The 18,258-nt window shown below is 36.8% G+C and overlaps 2 protein-coding genes and 1 long non-coding RNA gene across 7 annotated transcripts in view; 2 read left to right on the forward strand and 1 right to left on the reverse strand.

Annotated features, from left to right (window-relative positions):
• lsamp (limbic system associated membrane protein) overlaps nt 1–18,258 on the forward strand; it is a 150,029-nt gene that overhangs the window by 91,454 nt on the left and 40,317 nt on the right. The window lies entirely within an intron of this gene.
• sidt2 (SID1 transmembrane family, member 2) overlaps nt 1–18,258 on the forward strand; it is a 245,192-nt gene that overhangs the window by 87,582 nt on the left and 139,352 nt on the right. The gene's annotated exons all lie outside the window — the stretch shown is intronic.
• LOC135770605 (uncharacterized) lies at nt 13,264–18,092 on the reverse strand. The gene is made up of 7 exons (XR_010542721.2): nt 17,602–18,092; nt 17,362–17,433; nt 17,156–17,242; nt 16,780–16,916; nt 15,639–15,701; nt 14,756–14,818; nt 13,264–13,659 (listed from the first exon to the last, which is right to left on the reverse strand). It is a non-coding gene; the product is annotated as an uncharacterized lncRNA (long non-coding RNA).

Below are 18,258 nucleotides of genomic sequence, written 5' to 3' on the forward strand. Positions count from 1 at the left end.
GGATGAGCTTCACCTGATATCAATCCAGCACTGAGAAACTGACATAATCATTTACAACTTTGACTGTCCTGAAGATCTTTTGTTTGTTTGTTTGTTTTCCAACTTAAACTAAGATCCACCTATTTTGACAGGAAAATTACTTTGACTGATTCATCCATCAGTGTATATACTGTTTATATAACACCGTTTTAAGGAGGTCGTCATAGCTTGCATTACATGTTGACAACTAATGTCAGGGATTCATAACCTAATATGTGCAAATGATCCTTTACAAACATTTTTTGGGGAGTTTGTTGATGATTTTACTTAAGAAGTCATTTAAATATTTTAACAAAAATCCAAAAGCTTTACATTTTACATTTCTGTTGTTGATATCAGCACTCCTTCACTTCCATCTCTGTATGTGTGAACAAATCCTGACCGCCTCTCTAATGAAACCACAAGAGACACCACATACACACAATATCACACTTATGAAAAAAGCTGTGTCTGTGTGTGTGTCTGTGTGCTTTACTGTAAGACAAAATACAACTTTTTATATTTCTGATAAACGCATTTACACTTCCAAATTTTGTGTTCATCTGTGAAGATTATCTTGTTGAGCAAAACATGTAAGCGTCATAAACTTTTGTTAAGATAATCCAATAATGCAAAAGTTTAGCGAGGGAATCATTGTCCTGCTAATGTTCAGGTTGGCCTGCAAAAACTACATCATCACTGTGGCGCTCTATTGTTTGTATTTGTTTTTGAGATTAAAATAAGAATCATCAGAGATGTGTGAACTAGAGAAGATATGAGACTGTCGCAGTCAAGTCTGTTTGTCAATCCAGAATCACAATGATGAGCTGCAGCTTTCTGACGCAGTCTTCAGCCTTTATTTGATACTCGCTGCTTTACCACAGGCTCAGGATTACCTGCTTACATCTCTATGTGTGTGTGTGCGTGCGTGCGCTTGTGTGTGCGCGTGTGTGTGCGTGTGCGTGCGTGCGTGCGTGCGTGCGTGTGTGCGTGCGTGTGTGCGTGCGTGCGTGAGTGTGTGTGTGCGTGCGTGTGTGTGTGTGTGTGTGTGTGCGTGTGTGTGCGTGTGGTTAGGGTTAAGTCTATGCACAGGCAGTTGCTGTATTAAAAATCTAAATTCATCATGGCTGTCAGGTCATTTAATTCATTCTGTTTTAAAGACACAATTGATGATAAATTGCCTGATCTGTATGATAATAGACTTGAGTTAAGATCGTACACTAATGTAAGATTGAAATGATCATAGGGACTCAATTATTTAGGAACTATAGACACTTTTATTGGTTATGCGCCTGGTCTGAAGTTAACTGCGGTTTTGTGTTGTTTATCGGTCTGGCTAGTGACTAACTAACCTCAAATACCGTGTGGAAAATAATGTTTCTGTTTCATAAAGCCAAGGGGAGATGGTGAGCATGGATCACTGCTGTGTGGATTTGGCAGCCGGGCAAGAATTTAAGGATCTGTAGTTAAGATTAATTTTACACAGTAACATTAGCTCAGTCTAATGCTTGATACGCTTTAGCTATGATGTGAAGTAAGGTCATTTATTTAGCTTGTTATCAGAAATAATCTCCTGTAGAGCGACTCTGTTGTTATTGATTCTGTGTGGAAGTTAAAGCTGTTTGTTTATGTCGTTCCCTCTGAAAGCATCTATAAATGTATGTGGGATATAACAGATGTCACAGCGGCCCGGTGAAAGACCGATCAGAACTTAACATAGCAAATGATAAAAGAAGAGTAAGAAGGTATACGGGGAAGGATTTGTGTCGGTAGTTGAATGCGTCAGGTGGACTCGGCCGGCGGTCTTTCATTTCCTCTCTGATGAATGAAGCTGTTGAGCTTCAGCTGTGTTCTGACCCAACAAACACAGACACGTTTATCTCCCATCGGCATTCATGCCCCACGTATCGTCTTATTTCAACATCTCTTTAGGCATTAACAAATGAATCTGGCATATTAATCTGGATATATCTGCATCTCTGATGCTGTGTTTCAAAGAAGCTTTGCAGACAATCATTGCACAGCCGATATCAAGGTCATGGGTTTGATTCCAGGGTTCACTGTATAATGAAAATGTATTGAGTTGTAAATGAAGCCAGAAATAAAACGAATAAATTTGGTTTTTCTTTCCAAATAAAACTTCAGAATGAGTGCAGGTGAATCTCTTTTTTGGCATCGATGTAAATGTGACCTTGTGTTATTTGCAGCGTAACAGATGTTCAGATCTTTTCTGATATTAACAGATGTAAATGACTCTGATTATGATTATATTTGCTGTGTTAGATGTGTGTGCTGGTGTTAGAGAGAGAGACAGACCCTGCAGATGTGTTACATTTAAATACTAAAAGTGTCTTAAAAGAGCAAACAGATGTGACACTTCATATGTTAACATAAAACACATCTGTCTGTACTCTGGGGAGCATCGGTGACCTCAGTCAGAATCAATGGTTTTGTATTGATCAGTAATGAGGATCGAGGAAGTGACCTGTGAATTAACAAGATGACCTGCTGACCTCTCCACAACACTGACTCGACCTCATTCATCTTCTACTTAATGTTAAATGCTCTAAATGCCTGCTACAGAAGTCAGGTTTATAGATGAGATGATACTGTATGTAGAGTAGGGTTGCAAAATTCTGGGAAATTTTAAGAGTGGAAACTTTCAACCTGGTCTCATGGGAAATACGTACCTCTGCACACTTTTTTGCAGCGCCAAAAATATGTACCAATAGGCACGTATTGCTACAGTTTTGAAAAACAAACGTCCACTGGGGTCGCTAAAGAGAAGAACTCCATGTGACATTACATTAGGAGTTGCATTTCATTACATCGCGAGATTTAACAACGCATTGGTAAGTTAAGTGTCTTTAATTTGATATAAAGTTTATATAAATCAGGTTAAAAGTGTTCAATTCAATCGCTGTTTTATATCTGTCAGTTCTGCTTAGGCTTATTGTATCTCAAAATGATTTTAAATCAGCACATCGTAACTAAAACGATTAAATGCCATCCTCAGCTTTAACGTGACGCAGATTCGATCAGTTAATATTAGGATAAAGGTAACGCGATACGCGTCGATTTTACCATGCTTTACCACAGTAAAAGTTTATTTCGGCTACTGCGTGGTAAAACCCGAATACGCGTCGAATTTACCATGCTTTACCACAGTAACAGTTTATTTCGGCTACTGCGTGGTAAAACTCGAATACGCGTCGAATTTACCATGCTTTACCACAGTAACAGTTTATTTCGGCTACTGCGTGGTAAAACTCGAATACGCGTCGAATTTACCATGCTTTACCACAGTAACAGTTTATTTCGGCTACTGCGTGGTAAAACCCTAATACGCGTCGAATTTACCATGCTTTACCACAGTAACAGTTTATTTCGGCTACTGCGTGGTAAAACCCGATACGCGTCTAGTTTACCATGCTTTACCACGGTAACAGTATACTCTCACCTCAGCCCCCCCCCTCCCAGAATGTTTTAGATGTCTTCATATATAAAACACCTCCCATACGAAAATATGGTTTTATTGTGGTAAAAGTGTAGTAACCATGTTTTTTTGGTGTATTGATTACTATGAGCAAAACCATGGTTTTACTACAATAACCATGGTTAAACTATGGTTTTTGAAAACCATGGTAACTACAAAATAACCATGGTTTTGACAAACACCTGATTCCACTCATCAGTCTTGTTCCAGAATGTTTAAAACGTTCCTTAATTAACACACTTACAAGCTAATGAACTGAATCAGCCCTTACAAAATTTAACCATGGTTTTACTACAGTTAAAACCAAAAAAACATGGTTACTGTAGTAACTACAATAACCATGGTTTAATTATGGTTTTTGAAAACCATGGTAACTACAAAATAACCATGGTTTTGACAACCATGGTTTTCAAAAACCATAGTTAAACCATGGTTCTTGTAGTTACTACAGTAACCATGTTTTTTTTTTTTTAACTGTAGTAAAACCATGGTTAATTTTTGTAAGGGCTGATTCAGTTCATTAGCTTGTTAGTGTGTTAATTAAGGAACATTTTAAACATTCTGGAACAAGACTGATGAGTGGAATCAGGTGTTTCATATAAGGAGACATTTAAAACATTTTGGGAGGTGGACCTTGAGGACTGAAGTTGGGAACCACTGACCTAAAGGATTATTAGGAACACCTGTTCAATTTCTCATTTATGCAGTTATCTAATCAACCAATCACATGGCAGTTGCTTCAATGCATTTAGGGGTGTGGTCCTGGTCAAGACAATCTCCTGAACTCCAAACTGAATGTCAGAATGGGAAAGAAAGGTGTGGTGTTTAATCAGACCCAGCGCGCACAAAAACCACACGCGAGTGAGAGATACGAGCACGCGAACACTATTCGAGCGCGAAAAAGCAGAACACAATTGTGTAAAGCATCCTTGCGAGAGCGCACCTCCGCTCAGCGCGCACAAATGCAGTCACGCGAGCAAGGGCTTGGATGAGCTTTTGCTCGATTCTGACTCTCTCTATGCTCTCACAGCTGCACCACACACGCTCGCTCGATCAATATGACTTTTGGGTCTTTGGGGGCGGGACATTGACTGATGTCTTCGTGCCTATGATTGGTTGGTTGATTTAATCAGTGATTTGCATAATCTTCTGTTCTCAATTCGTATCCAGTCAATCTAGGTAGAGAAGACACGTTTTAATAGGACCCTTATGTCGGAGCCAACCCTATCTCACAGCGAATTCGTAATAATTCAAACGATTTAACCAAGTGGCTAAATCGTATGAAATCATACGAGCTGGCTCGTACGAAATCGTACGATAAGTTCATCGCATTTAACACAGCCCTGTGTCGCAGGGATTTCGTGCTAATTAATACGAATATATTAAATCGTACTATACCATACGATTTTGTTCATCGCATTCAAGAAGCGTGACCCGTAGCCAGAAAAAAACCTCTGGGTGTGCATCTGAAAATCTGCGTGTGTCACAGGCAGGCAAGAAAACCAGAAACGCTGGGGAATTCAGGTGCTGTAATCGACTCATCTCGTTATAGATCAAGATAATTTATGAAGATCTTTAAACGAAGGATTGGAATATCAGATAGTTGACATGGTAAGCAAGTTAGTTAATATTTTTAATTAAAAAAAAGGAAAAAACGAAATAAAACGAATAGCATACATTATTGTTGTTGCAGTGTGTCACGTGACAATCATGACCCGTCGCCATGGACACAAGGGGTCAGATAAAATATTTGTAACTTGCGTGTGAAAGGTTTATTTTAAATATATATATATATTCTAAGTAAACAACAAAATTGAAACTATAAATAAATATTCTGCATCCATTTTAGGTGTGCCACTCTGGGTGGCTCTGGCACACTCGTGGCTACGCCCCGCCGTGACCCAAATCTCATTCGCACATCATCGCGATATTTATCATCAATTTACAAATGTCATCACATCTCGGTGAGTATACCATAAAGTGTATGTTTGTTTGATTTTAAATTCATTATATGTGTTAATCCAGATCGGCTTCTAAATGTTCTCTGAATTGTATTGGTCATCTATATTACATAATTTCTTTTTGTTCAAAATAAGTTCAACACAACACATAATCAAGCAGTGGGTGAAAAGCTAGTCACGTTATGTTAGTCACCATTAACATAACGTGACAGATCCTCGATCATTTTATTATATTCATATTTTTGGAATTAACTACCAATGTACTTCTACTGTGGTATTTTGTGTTTATAGTACACAAATCGTACCATGTTTTTACCGCAGTTAGTCTACTTCTACTGTGGTGTTTTGTAGTACAGTAACAGCAAACCTTATGCTTTTACCACAGTAGTTCAGCCTTTTTATACATAGTAAAAAACAGTAACAACAACACCGTGCTTTTAATACATTTGTGGTACAATTCAGAAATCTTTAGACATTTAGATCTTTCTTTTTGGTCAGTTTTATTCTATTGGCGTTTTATTTATTTATTTTATTATATAGTCTTATGATAGTGGGCGGATCTTGGGGTTTGTTGTAAATAGTTATATACATACAATCTTTAGTAAATAAAGAATAAAAAAAAATATCTCCCACTCACTCACTCACTCACTCACTCACTCACTCGCCAACTTACACACTGACACACACAAGGCACCTGGATCCAGAACACGCCAGTGTAGTGCTTGCTACAAAGAAATTGGTGCCTCCAAAACCTGCAAATACTATGATAACTATAAGATCACTATAAGCAGTAGGATCATGCTTCGTGTCAGTATACAGTATGTGATATTTTACCACTTTGCTTTAATCATAGATCAAGTACAGTACCAGATGGCTTGATGGGTTTGGGCTCACAGATGGGGAAGGAATGGAAAGGCTGTGGTCTTTCCTCCAAAGATTTTCCAGAGTCACAAAGGAGATGACTCCATCTCATCGCCTTGACCTACTGACTGATGCCCTTTTGCATTATGGACGGAGGAAATCAACTGACCTAGGTGTGTCTACTGCTGTATAACCTTTCAAAATTCTGTGCTGGTGGTTCACTGTTTATACATTTTATATTTTCTGGAGTGAAGTCAATCACACACAAAATGGTAAGCATACTATAAGTAGATTAAACTGTCTTTTCATCTTTTCAGAGGTGCAGCTCCTGCAAAGAGTAGACAAAGCAGAGAAAATATTGCTCAAGAAGATATCTCATCTGTCATCAGAGAGGCAGCAGGTAAACAATGCACATAAGAAGCAGGTAACAATTAGTTGTAGATGGGAGAATATTACATTCCATTTATAAGTGCATTTTGCACAAGAGTATTTAGGATTGATGTGTGTCTTGTTTTCTGTTATTGTTGTTGTATAGTGTTGATTTCTGAAGGAGACATGGAGAGATGGAAAAAAGCTAGCCCAACAGAAACCAATAAGTAAGGAACTGAAGTTAAAGTCTTAAATACTGTAAGAATGTCATGAATACTATTAACAAAGAAACAGAAGTAACATGAAATTAATTACTTTATTACAGTGGTACTGTGGTAGTAATGTCGTCTTTTCTGCAGAGACTCTGTCTGTAGATGGAAAAGCGACTACATCATTAGACTGATTCAGTTCTACAAGTTCAAGTAAGAGTTTAAAGGCGGAGTCCACGATGTTTGAAAAACGGTTTGGAAAAGGAGACGGCCCGACTACCAAAACACACTTATAGCCAATCAAATCAAATCAAATGCCGGGTTGCGTATGTGTGGGGCGGGTCTATCAACAGAAGGTCCAGATTCTATTGGGGTAGGGGCGTGTTTGTTTAGGCGATTTCAAATATCAACACTGGCTTTCAAACATCATGGACTCCGCCTTTAATGTTTTTATGTAAGACTTTGTTAATTACAGACGTCTTTAAAGGAAAACACCTCCGTTTTTCAATATTTTACTATGTTCTTAGCTCAACTTAGATGAATTAATACATACCTATCTTTATTCAATGCATGCACTTTTAGTCTTTGTTAAAGGAGTAGTCCACTTTAAAGATGGGGTCCATTGACTTTTCATAGTAGGACAAATGATAAGTTTATGGTAAGTCAATGGGCCCCATCTATAAAGTGGACTACTCCTTTAAGCACTTCATGAATGTGTTGGCATTTAGCCTAGCCCCATTCATTCCTATGGCTCCACACAAAAGTTTTATTTTGTGCCACCATACTTACTCGTCTAAATACCTGAAAGTGTTTGGTGGCTTCTAAATTCATCCCTGTTTGGAGCCATATGAATGAATGGGGCTAGGCTAAACGCTAATACATTCACAAGGCACTGTACAAAGATTAAAGTGCGCGCATTGAAAAAAGATAGTTATGTATTAATTCGTCTAAGTTGAGGTAAGAACATAGTAAAACAGGGCTATTCAAATCTTACACTGGAGTGCTGGAGCACTACAGAGTTTATGTACCATTAACCACCTGTGATTTTCTAGTGATCATGAAGACCTTGATTAGCTTGCTCAGGTGTGTTTGATCAGGGTTGGAGCTTAACTATGCAGTGCTCTGGCCCTCCAGGGTAAGATCTGAATAGCCCTGTAGTAAAATATTGAAAAACGGTGGTGTTTTCCTTTAAGTGCCTTGCTGATGTGCTTCAACGTGTGATTATAGTAATGGCATAGTTTTGAAGGAAACTGCCACCACAGTGGTTATAAATAAAAAATATTGCAGCATTATTGCAAATCGTCATGTGGTGTAATTAGTAATCTATTACCGCCAAGGCCTTACTTGTAACATATGTTTGGTCAGGTGTACCACGGTAATGCTTTCTGCTTGCTAGCTACTGAACTTTTGTGCTGTACTTTTTGTAATGTGTAGATATTAGAATTGAGGACTCTGCTGAACATTGAGAAAAAATACCGTATTGGGAGAAGATGGCAAGAGTCTGATTCAAACTTCCAGTCTACCCTTAAAGATGTGGACCGTGAGCTCAGAGTCCAACTTCAAGGCTAGAACTGAATCAAGGGAGAGAGAGCAGTCCTCCTCCACCTGAGAAGAATATATCCATGTATAGTGCTATAAGTGGATAAGTAGATACAATATGACATTAGGTTTGAACTTAAAAAGGACTATAATACAAACTAATACATTCATTTTTCTGCATGCTTGTTTCCTAGCTTTGCTTCAGATGGGCAGGGCATTGCCATTAGACTCTCCAAGCAGGTAGCCAGCTCCAGCAATAGACTGAGACAGGCAATAAAAGAATACAACAGCATTCAATGGTCACCGCAGATGAGCTTCTTACCTGCGACAATTGATTTTCAGGAATCATGTGATCCCTCTTGGCATGTCTACTTCTGCTTTGATGACACTGTAAGTATAATTACTTTACCCTAGTAACCACACAGCAGTCACTCTAGTAACCATCTGACAAACTAACTACCTGCAAATCATATTAGAAACCACCTGGTAACATAACATAGCATTTTGTTTTCTAGATTGAAGAAGATGATGTTTCGAGGAGGCGAGGGATTGATGCCTTACATATGAAGACTCATTCAACGCTTCCAACAGCTGGAAAGAAAACTACATCAAGCCATTATGATGTTTCACCCACATGTATCAGACTTTGTTCCTGCAGACAACCCCCACTTGTGTCAGGCCCTCCCCATGCCAAGCATACAGACACTGGTATACAATGATAAGAGTGATAATGACAATGTGGATAAATATGATAACTACGGAGATCATTGTGTTTGGCTCGCCCGATGTTCTGGAAAATTCTTTTGGAAATTCTGGTATTTTATCTTCTTCGGTCAAATCAAGTGTAAAAAACGTAGGTGTATTTTTCGATAGTGCACTAAAATTTGATAGGCAAATAAATGCAGTTGTAAAAGCGAGTTTTTACCAATTAAGAATGCTGGCTAAAGTGAAGACCTTTCTTTCTTTTAAACACTTAGAAATTGCAACCCACGCTTTTATTTCGTCCAGAATTGATTATTGTAATGCGCTGTATGTGGGAATAAATAGCTCGTTAATAGCGAGATTACAAATGGTTCAAAATTCCGCTGCGCGGCTGTTAACCGGCGTTCGTAAATACGAACATATTTCTCCTGTGCTAATGTCTTTACATTGGCTTCGGGTACAGTGTAGAATTGATTTTAAAGTGCTTTTGCTCGTTTTTAAATCGTTAAATGGACTCGCTCCCCTCTACCTCTCGGATTTGTTGGGTGAATATCGTCCAATAAGAACTCTTCGGTCTGCCAACCAGAATCTGTTAACTGTTCCAAAGTCCAAATTAAAATCTAGGGGTGACCGAGCTTTTGCCATAGTCGCACCTAAACTTTGGAACACTTTACCGCTTCATATAAGAATATCCCCAACATTACATATTTTTAAATCTAAGTTAAAAACATACTTTTTTACTAAGGCCTATGACTCGTGATGATATTTGTTGTCTGATGTTGATGTGGTTTGTATATTTGTGTTTTTTTTAATTAGTCATTATCTCATTGTACAGCACATTGGTCAACTGGAGTTGTTTTTAATCGTGCTTTATAAATAAATTGAGACTTGAGACTTGAACTAGCACTACAGATATTTTTTTAATTTCTAGTCTGATATTGTATTCTGTAAAAAGAATGATGTAAATGTATAGTATATGTTGCAGCATATCATAGAAACCTTTATGGTGGTGTAATATAATGCTCGCCTTACTTGTGCAAACATGATGTTTTACTAGGTCTGATTTATTTTAAAACGTAGGTACTGTTTTTAAGCACACATAATCACACTAGTCTGTGTGAGGACAAAATTGTGTGTTTACCATTGTGATGTTACTTATTTACTGTAATGTACAAATGTGTGTAAGGTGTTTTGTTTTTGTGTGCTAAGTTGAAATGACAAAGTATTGAATCTTGAATCCTTTGAAACAAATACTGTAAAAGTTTGTAAAAAATAAAATGTTTTCCACAATGAGTTATAGTCATGATTTCAGCAATTGTCACAGCACACTTTAGAGGTGAATGAATAGTGATTAACTTAATAAATTACTTATACAATGATTTCACAGTCATAATCCACAAGACTGCCACATACAGTAGGTTCTTACATAACCATATTGGCTTGAAATTCTCCCGAACTAAGTTGATGTGGATTAATACTTTTTTCTTCCCATTATATTACATTTAGTATTATAGTTCGTTGCTATGGTGGTTGCTTGGCTGCTATTATTGAAACCACGTTGGTTGCATGACGTGTTTTCTTTTTAAATGACATTCAACATTTTCCTACAGAAAACAAAAACTTGATAACTCAACAATATAATCATTTTGAACAATTTCTAATTCGATTTTGAGAAATGAGTTTTTTGGTAGCAGAAGGTTACAGAAGTGCATTGTGTTGAAGGCGGGGTTTGCGTGTTCTGCTGTTTCGGCGTTGTGGCTAGAAGGGATACAGCAACAGCAAAATCTCGCGGATGAGCGCTGTTATTATCCTAATCCTATCCCCAAAACCTAACCCTAAACCAAACATTTCACGCGATTTAAGACAAGTTGTATCACATCTAGACAGATCCGCTGTTTACATCCGAATTCTACCCCAAACTTAACCCTAAAGCGCGTAGCTGTATCCCATCTAGCAAAAAACACTGTTTCTGCTAAAATATCTTAAACAAACAACTTTTTTACATTTTCTTAACGTAGATCATCTAGATGCAGCATAATTAATAGTTTGTCTGAACTAGGTGTTTATATATTCAGTAGATATATGTTTTTACAGCCCTACTTTGCAAACCAGAAAAACTTCAATTTTAGTGTTGATTTGTATCAAGCTGCATTGCACACATGTAGGGAATTGTAGTTTTTTTTAAAAACTTTGTGTTTTTCTTATAATTGGAGGTTGTAAATAGTGAGTTGAGAGTACAAGGTGTTTAGGGGATTGTTAACACACTTATGCAATCAGATTTTAAATATTTAAATGTTAAATAGGTTTAAATAAATTTTAACCATATTTGATAGATAGAGTCCAAAGTTGTTGACTATATTGACATTATAACTGAGGTCAGCTCTCATTAAGAGTTTGTCCCATGTCTATAGCCCCTTTTGTTGCCTAATTATAAGCATTCAAAAATGCACCAAGGTGATGTTTTAAAGGTCCGTATTTCAAAGCAGGAGCCATGTAGATTCTTTATACTGACATATGTTATTCTGCAGGTCAAGATCTTTCTAACGATGTATTTGGCTTAGCTCTATAACAAACTTTTCATGTTCTCATTTCAAGTACACAAGCCATCTCAGGTGTAGTTTCAGAGAGCACTTTGAAGGCTCAATAAGGTTACGGTTAGATAAAATAAAGCTGTTTGTTTGTTTCTGGCTGTGTAAACAGACCCCACACCTTGATGAATACCTGCTGGCCACACACACAAACTGTGCATTTCTGTTTGGGCTTCTATGCATATACTATCTATTTATGTCAATGCTGCTATGATAATTAAAACATACCATTCATAAATAAGATCATAGTCTGATGGGTAGTCGTCTCTGATTGTAGGCTAGTAGATTATTATTAGGCCTATTGGTTGTCAATACCCAGATTAGCAAACATTATACACAATGTTTGCTACATAATGTACATAATGTTTGCTCTCTTGCATCTTTTGTAGCCTATTTATTTTTGTTTAGATGTTTTCTTTTGAGCTCAACTAAAAATTGTAAACAGGCCTATTTAGTTTATCCATTAGAGTACCATTCCCCTCCTTCCAAACACTTTGAGAAACTGAATGCTTCAGCTATGTGTATAGTATAGGAAGCCTATGTATTGTTTCATGTTCCGTCTTTCTAAGCAGAAAGACAGGCCTGAGCAGTATGCAAACTATACCGTAAATGTATGTGGATCAGGTGTGTCCAGTCATAAAAATTCTGCACACATAAAAAGTACTAAAGTAATTTATAGTAAATACCAATACTATAGTAAAGTGTAGTATACAGTATATATTATTTAAAACTTTGTTAATGAATGGTACAGCATTCTGTAGAGTAATACATACACTTTAAAAACAGATGTGTTAAAACAACACAATCAGTTTTATTATTGGAACACCAAATTTTGTTACTTGTGTTGTCACTTTAATTTAAAACACAAAATGTGAAATTACTTAATCATTCCAAAAAATTCCTTACAACTGAGCATAGCCAGTTTTTTAACTCATGATGGGTTTCTGGTCTCAATTTTTTTTGTATTACTTTCAATTCATATATAAATATATATTTCTGTCATGATGGTTCTTTTCATAACATTAAATGTGGTAATAGAGACTTGCTTCAACTTCATCTGTGTGATGGAGGAAAATCACTTTGATAAAGCAGATACACATAACATCATCATCCCCATCATCCTTTATAGCAACCATTGTATTTAAAGTTGTTTAAATTGTACTGTTCAGTTGTATATCAAAGTTTTCACAAGTATCACTACTGCTCTGACATAAACCAACTTTTCAATATCCAATTTGCCAAATACCTCTCAGTGACAGCAAGACTGCAAAAAGAAGTGAAAGTTATGTAAACTATTTAATCATAACATGAAATCGAACTTTGACTCACTGTATTGAAAAGTATGGCGAGGTCTTTGCCAACACCCAACCTACCGAACCATTGATAAAATATGAAACAATAGGCTACTTATCATTTACAACCTGTGGACTAAATTCAGTACAATAGATATGAATTGGTCCCCACATGTCCCAGGTAAAGGGACCACACTTATGGTGCCAACAAATGACAACAATAAAGAGTGAATGAAAAATATGTTTTATTATAAGTGTAATCATTACAATACATTTGCATGAAAAAGATTAAATGGCACCTAATACATAAAAAAAAAAAAAATGTGTGTGTGTGTGTGTGTGTGTTTGTAGGGATGGGGTCATGAACAAAGTAAAAACAACTCAAAGTTAAAACATAAAACATCTTGTGTAACTAGCATGTTTCCTATCACTGATGCAGCGCTACAGGCTGTTTGCATGGTGTCTTTACACTGGCATTTAAGGCACATGTTTTTTTAAAACCACATGCAGTGTGTGACCATGATTGGCACACTGTGCACTGTGACCACGAACGCCACTTCTTTGAAGCATTTTTCTTCCTGTCATCGAAAAGGACGCGGCAGACACAGCACAAATGGCCTCCATCTATCAAAACAAATATATTTAAGTCAAGCCAGTTAGTTGAATTAATACTCAAGAGCATATTTTAAGTAACATTTCAAAGGCAGTTTATTCAATATTCTATTCTGCCCTACAAAGCGAAAGCGCAGTAACTACGCATTTGGTCAAAGTTGAGTTAAGGGTTCAAATGGGCTTTGTGAGATCTGTTGTGTCTTGTGACAAAGTCTCCTGGTTAAATTTTGTCCCATTTCAGAGAAATGTGTGTGCCAAAATTGCAGTAACATGTTTGACTGGCTGGTGTAAAAAACTTTAAAGCCATTTTTCTCAGTTTCAGTGTTTGCGTAGATACTGCACTTAGCCTTTGGAGGGCAGTATTGCCAAATTAAAATGTGGGTATTGCTGACGCTCAATCATAAGATACAAGCAGGTCAACAAAGAAGAATTCCTGGGGCACATTTCAGAAAGCGGAAACAAGGAAAACTCTGGGTTTTCCATTTCAGAAATGTATGTAAATCAAACATGATTCAGAAGTGTAACTCAATTTTAAAAAATCTCACCAGCACTTTATTCTTCAGCTTTAGCATTACTAACTGTAATGCCATAACTCATACAGTCGTAGGTTGGCCTGTTCAAGCCATTCATAGGCTTGTACACAGGAACATCATCATTTTAAAAGCAATTGTTGGTGTGCTCACCTTCTATCTCTGTTTGTAATTTAAGACAATGTCCTGGACAACACCCTTTAAAATGTTTTTATACATTAGGTCCCAAATGTATGTACAGAACTTTGTTTATATATTCTGCACGTTCTGCCTGGAAACTGCCCGTTGAAAGACTTACAAAGTGAATCTAGTTTAATGCTGTTAGATCCTAAATGAAAGATTTGGAGGCTGATTTGTCACAATGTGTCACTGTGTAGTGGATTGTTTCCCTTTTTAAATGTTTTGGTCTATGGTTCTGTTCCAATATCTGTTCTTGTTAAAGTATTGTAATCTGTTGAAACTAACTGTTTTTATTCATGTTGCTGCCTCCAAACCAGGTCTACTTGGCCTGGTCTACTATAAGGAAGAGCTTATTATTCACAATGGGACATAAAAATCAGCACAATTTGAAAAGATACCTTAATCTGCAGTCATCACGATAGCTACAGTAGTGGCTGTTTCTGAGGACTGTTCTTCCAGCTCTGTAGAACATAAAACATAATAACAACTTTCTTAATACAACATTTGAATCTAAATTACAAATTCATAATGCAATGTGTCAACATTTATACTGTCAATAGTTAATTAGTAAATTGTAGGTCAAATACAGATACAGTACCATTCATTGTTTGCATCTAAATATCAACAGCCAATTCAAAGTGTAAAATTATCATTGCAAGATGTAAGCAACTTCCTGTTTCAGTTTGTAACGGTTTTCTTTATTTCACACATAAAGAAAACATCTTAAAAATTTTTCTTTAACTTTTTGATTAAGTTTTATATGTCCTGTTGGTTGTATTTTATCCCAACGTTTATGCTGTGTTAAAAAACTGATACAGGACGTGCTTCTGGACCAGTGTTGTTTACATCTTGCAAAATGGTCTATAAAAGATGTTAAATGTCACCTTAATAAGTATTGTATATCTAAATTGTAATTTTCAAACAAGTGAGCTTTTCTCTTTGTGTCCAATGTCAATGGCAGACTTTTCAGAAGAGTAGTTTTAAGCTTGAACTTAAGCAATACCATTCAAATTGTATTACAATGAAAAGAAATACCATTTTCACACATAGCCTCTAAAATTTCTGGGCAACATCTGCTGTGTCTGTTGATTTGAAGATGTTAAACTATCACACACAGATTTCATCTTTTGATTTGATTATTGTTTTAATAATGTGTATAGTGGTGAAATGTACAGTGTAATGACCACAATTACATATCTAGTAAACTATGCTTCTTAAGTTTAATATATTTAAAAGTTTAATATATTTATTTAAAGATAAAATAAAAACAACTCAGCGTACCTTCTGCGTCCATCGCCTCTGACATTCCTTCTGCTTTGTCAGTGGAGTTGCATTGTGCTGCATCTAATTAATGTATAGGGAAAAAAAGAAACACTTAGAAGCATAACAAATAACTGGTCTTTCTGCATCACACAGCAGTATTAATGAAGAAATATAATTTTATTAGATAAAATTCAACTGTTGCCAAGGGCCATCACAATCACTATTCAAATTCAACTAAGCAGCTATAGGATATTCTGGAGAGGTGCCTTTTTAGAAAATGTGTCCACTGTAATGAGGAAACTGCAACTAAGAAATAGTGTTACATCCCTTACAAACTGTCATAGACACATACAGAATCTATAACCTGAATCTGTTTCAATTGAATTACATTGAATTTTTAAAGTGCCAATTCATAACAAAGTTCCTCACAGCACTTTTCAAACAGAGTAGGTCTAGACCATACTGTACTCTTTATATTATTAGGCTACAAACTCTCAGAAAAAAGGTACATGAAGCTACAAAAGTTGACATTGGGGCACTACCTTTTCAAAAAGTACACTTTTGTACCTAAAAGGTATACATTGGTACCACCAAGCTACATGCTGGTACCTCATAGGTACATATCTGTACCTAAATGGTACATTTTAGGACCTTTTTAAAAGGTAGTGTACCAGTGACAAAAAGGTACAACTTTTATACCTTTTTTCTGAGAGTGCAATGGCAACTTCCTTTTAATATGCAGCAAACTCGAGCAGAACCATGGTTTATAATGGGCAGCCATTTGCCTCGACTGGTTGGGGAGACATGGAGAAATATAGTGGCCCACAGTCTAAAAATATCTGGGTTATTTTTTTACGCATGTTGGGTAAATATTGGACAGAACACACTACTGGGTTAATATTGACCCAATGCTGGGTTGTTTTAACCCAACTGCTGGGTTATTATACCCCATGGTTGCATAACAACAATCCAGCATTTGTTCTATCCAATATTTACTTATTGTGGGTCAAAACTTAACCCACCCAGTGCTGCACTATACAAAGACTCAAATGTAGGCCCGTATTATTGTTTAGTTAACTTATTTTTTCCACTTTGCATAGAGCCAAGTGATCTGCCGAAACACAGGTGGAGAAACAAAACCACTGTTAATCTCACTTACTGATTTCAAATGAAAATGCCCTCCAACTGCTTCCTTCCATAATAGGATGGCTTTTTGAGGCTGTCCTGCAACTTTAACTGTCATGCCTTGATTTACCAGGGACTGGTAGGGGAGCCTTCCAGTACCTCCGGCATCCTCTGAAAGACACGGGCAAACACATGCATGTACATTTTACACATTGTAACACAGTCGGAAAATTGTGACTCTCCCATCCTGTTAATAGCCAGTGTACCGGCTGTAAACAGTCATTTTGGTAATGTGTCATAATCGTATGGTTGATGGACACAAATAAGTTATTGATTTGATAATAATGCCATGGATACATTAAGGTATATTAGGTTATCAAGACTTAAAAAGTGTTTGAACATATGCTTACTATATTTTTGGTTAAACAGATCTTGCACTTTTCTCAGCAGTACATTGACCTCAACTCTGGTTCTCGGTGTTGCGGCTGAGAAGCTGGCTACAGATGTAACAACAGACAACAATCAATTTTATAAAACTATATTATTTATATAGGCACTATTACGGACCTGAGTCCATTTATGTGGATATACGGATATTTTATATAACCAATATTACCTTTGAAATGCAGTTCAAAGTTCACTGTGTCTGTTGAGTCCAGGAAATCGCTCGTTTGGTCTTCTTTTTCAGCTGAAAAAAAAATGGAAATAAACATGTTAAAATAAAATGCTAAAAGTGATTGAAAGTAAGGACTTGGAAATCTATGAACAGATAAAAATATACATTTATTAAAGCAACTTAAGTGTAAATAAAAAATTAACCAAATGAAGAAGGAAACTGAAATGTAATTAACATTACCAGTGGAGGATTGAACATTTGTAGAATTTCTTCAGCCTCCCTGGTAGCTGCTTCAAGTTCAGCATTGTCAGCTTTCATGTCAAGATGTTTTGAAATAGTTGCAGCTTCCTGGCATAACTGGTCAAAACCTGAAGATGCCATATTAAAGAAAAGAAAGAATGCAAAGAGAAATAGGCAAAGCAAATTGAAAGAGGGACAAACAGAGAGAGGGGGAGAGTGAGTGTGTGTGTGAGTGCGTAGGAGAGTAGGGCTATGCAAAAAAATCGTCTGTGATTCTCATGCGTGTTTCATCAGTAATGCCGGTTCCGTGATTAGAAGTAAAACGCCATCAGCTGCTTTCAGATGGAGCGGCATATATTACACAGACCCGTAGTTCAACGAGAAGCTAGGCAAAATCTGGTTCAAAATCAAGGAAAATCGACTCCGATAATCGATGCAATTTTGCCTATCTTCTCGGTGAACTACGGGTCTGTGTAATTAATGCCGCTCCATCTGAAAGCAGCTGATGGCGATTTACTTCTAATCACGAAACTGGCTTTACTGATGAAACACGCATGAGAATCGCAGACGATTTTTTTGCACATCCCTATAGGAGAGTGAGTGAGTGAGTTGGAGGGTGAGTGAGTGAGTGAGTGAGTGAGTGAGTGAGTGAGTGAG

This window comes from Paramisgurnus dabryanus, chromosome 8 (genome assembly GCF_030506205.2).
Source record: "Paramisgurnus dabryanus chromosome 8, PD_genome_1.1, whole genome shotgun sequence".
NCBI classification, from domain to species: domain Eukaryota; kingdom Metazoa; phylum Chordata; class Actinopteri; order Cypriniformes; family Cobitidae; genus Paramisgurnus; species Paramisgurnus dabryanus.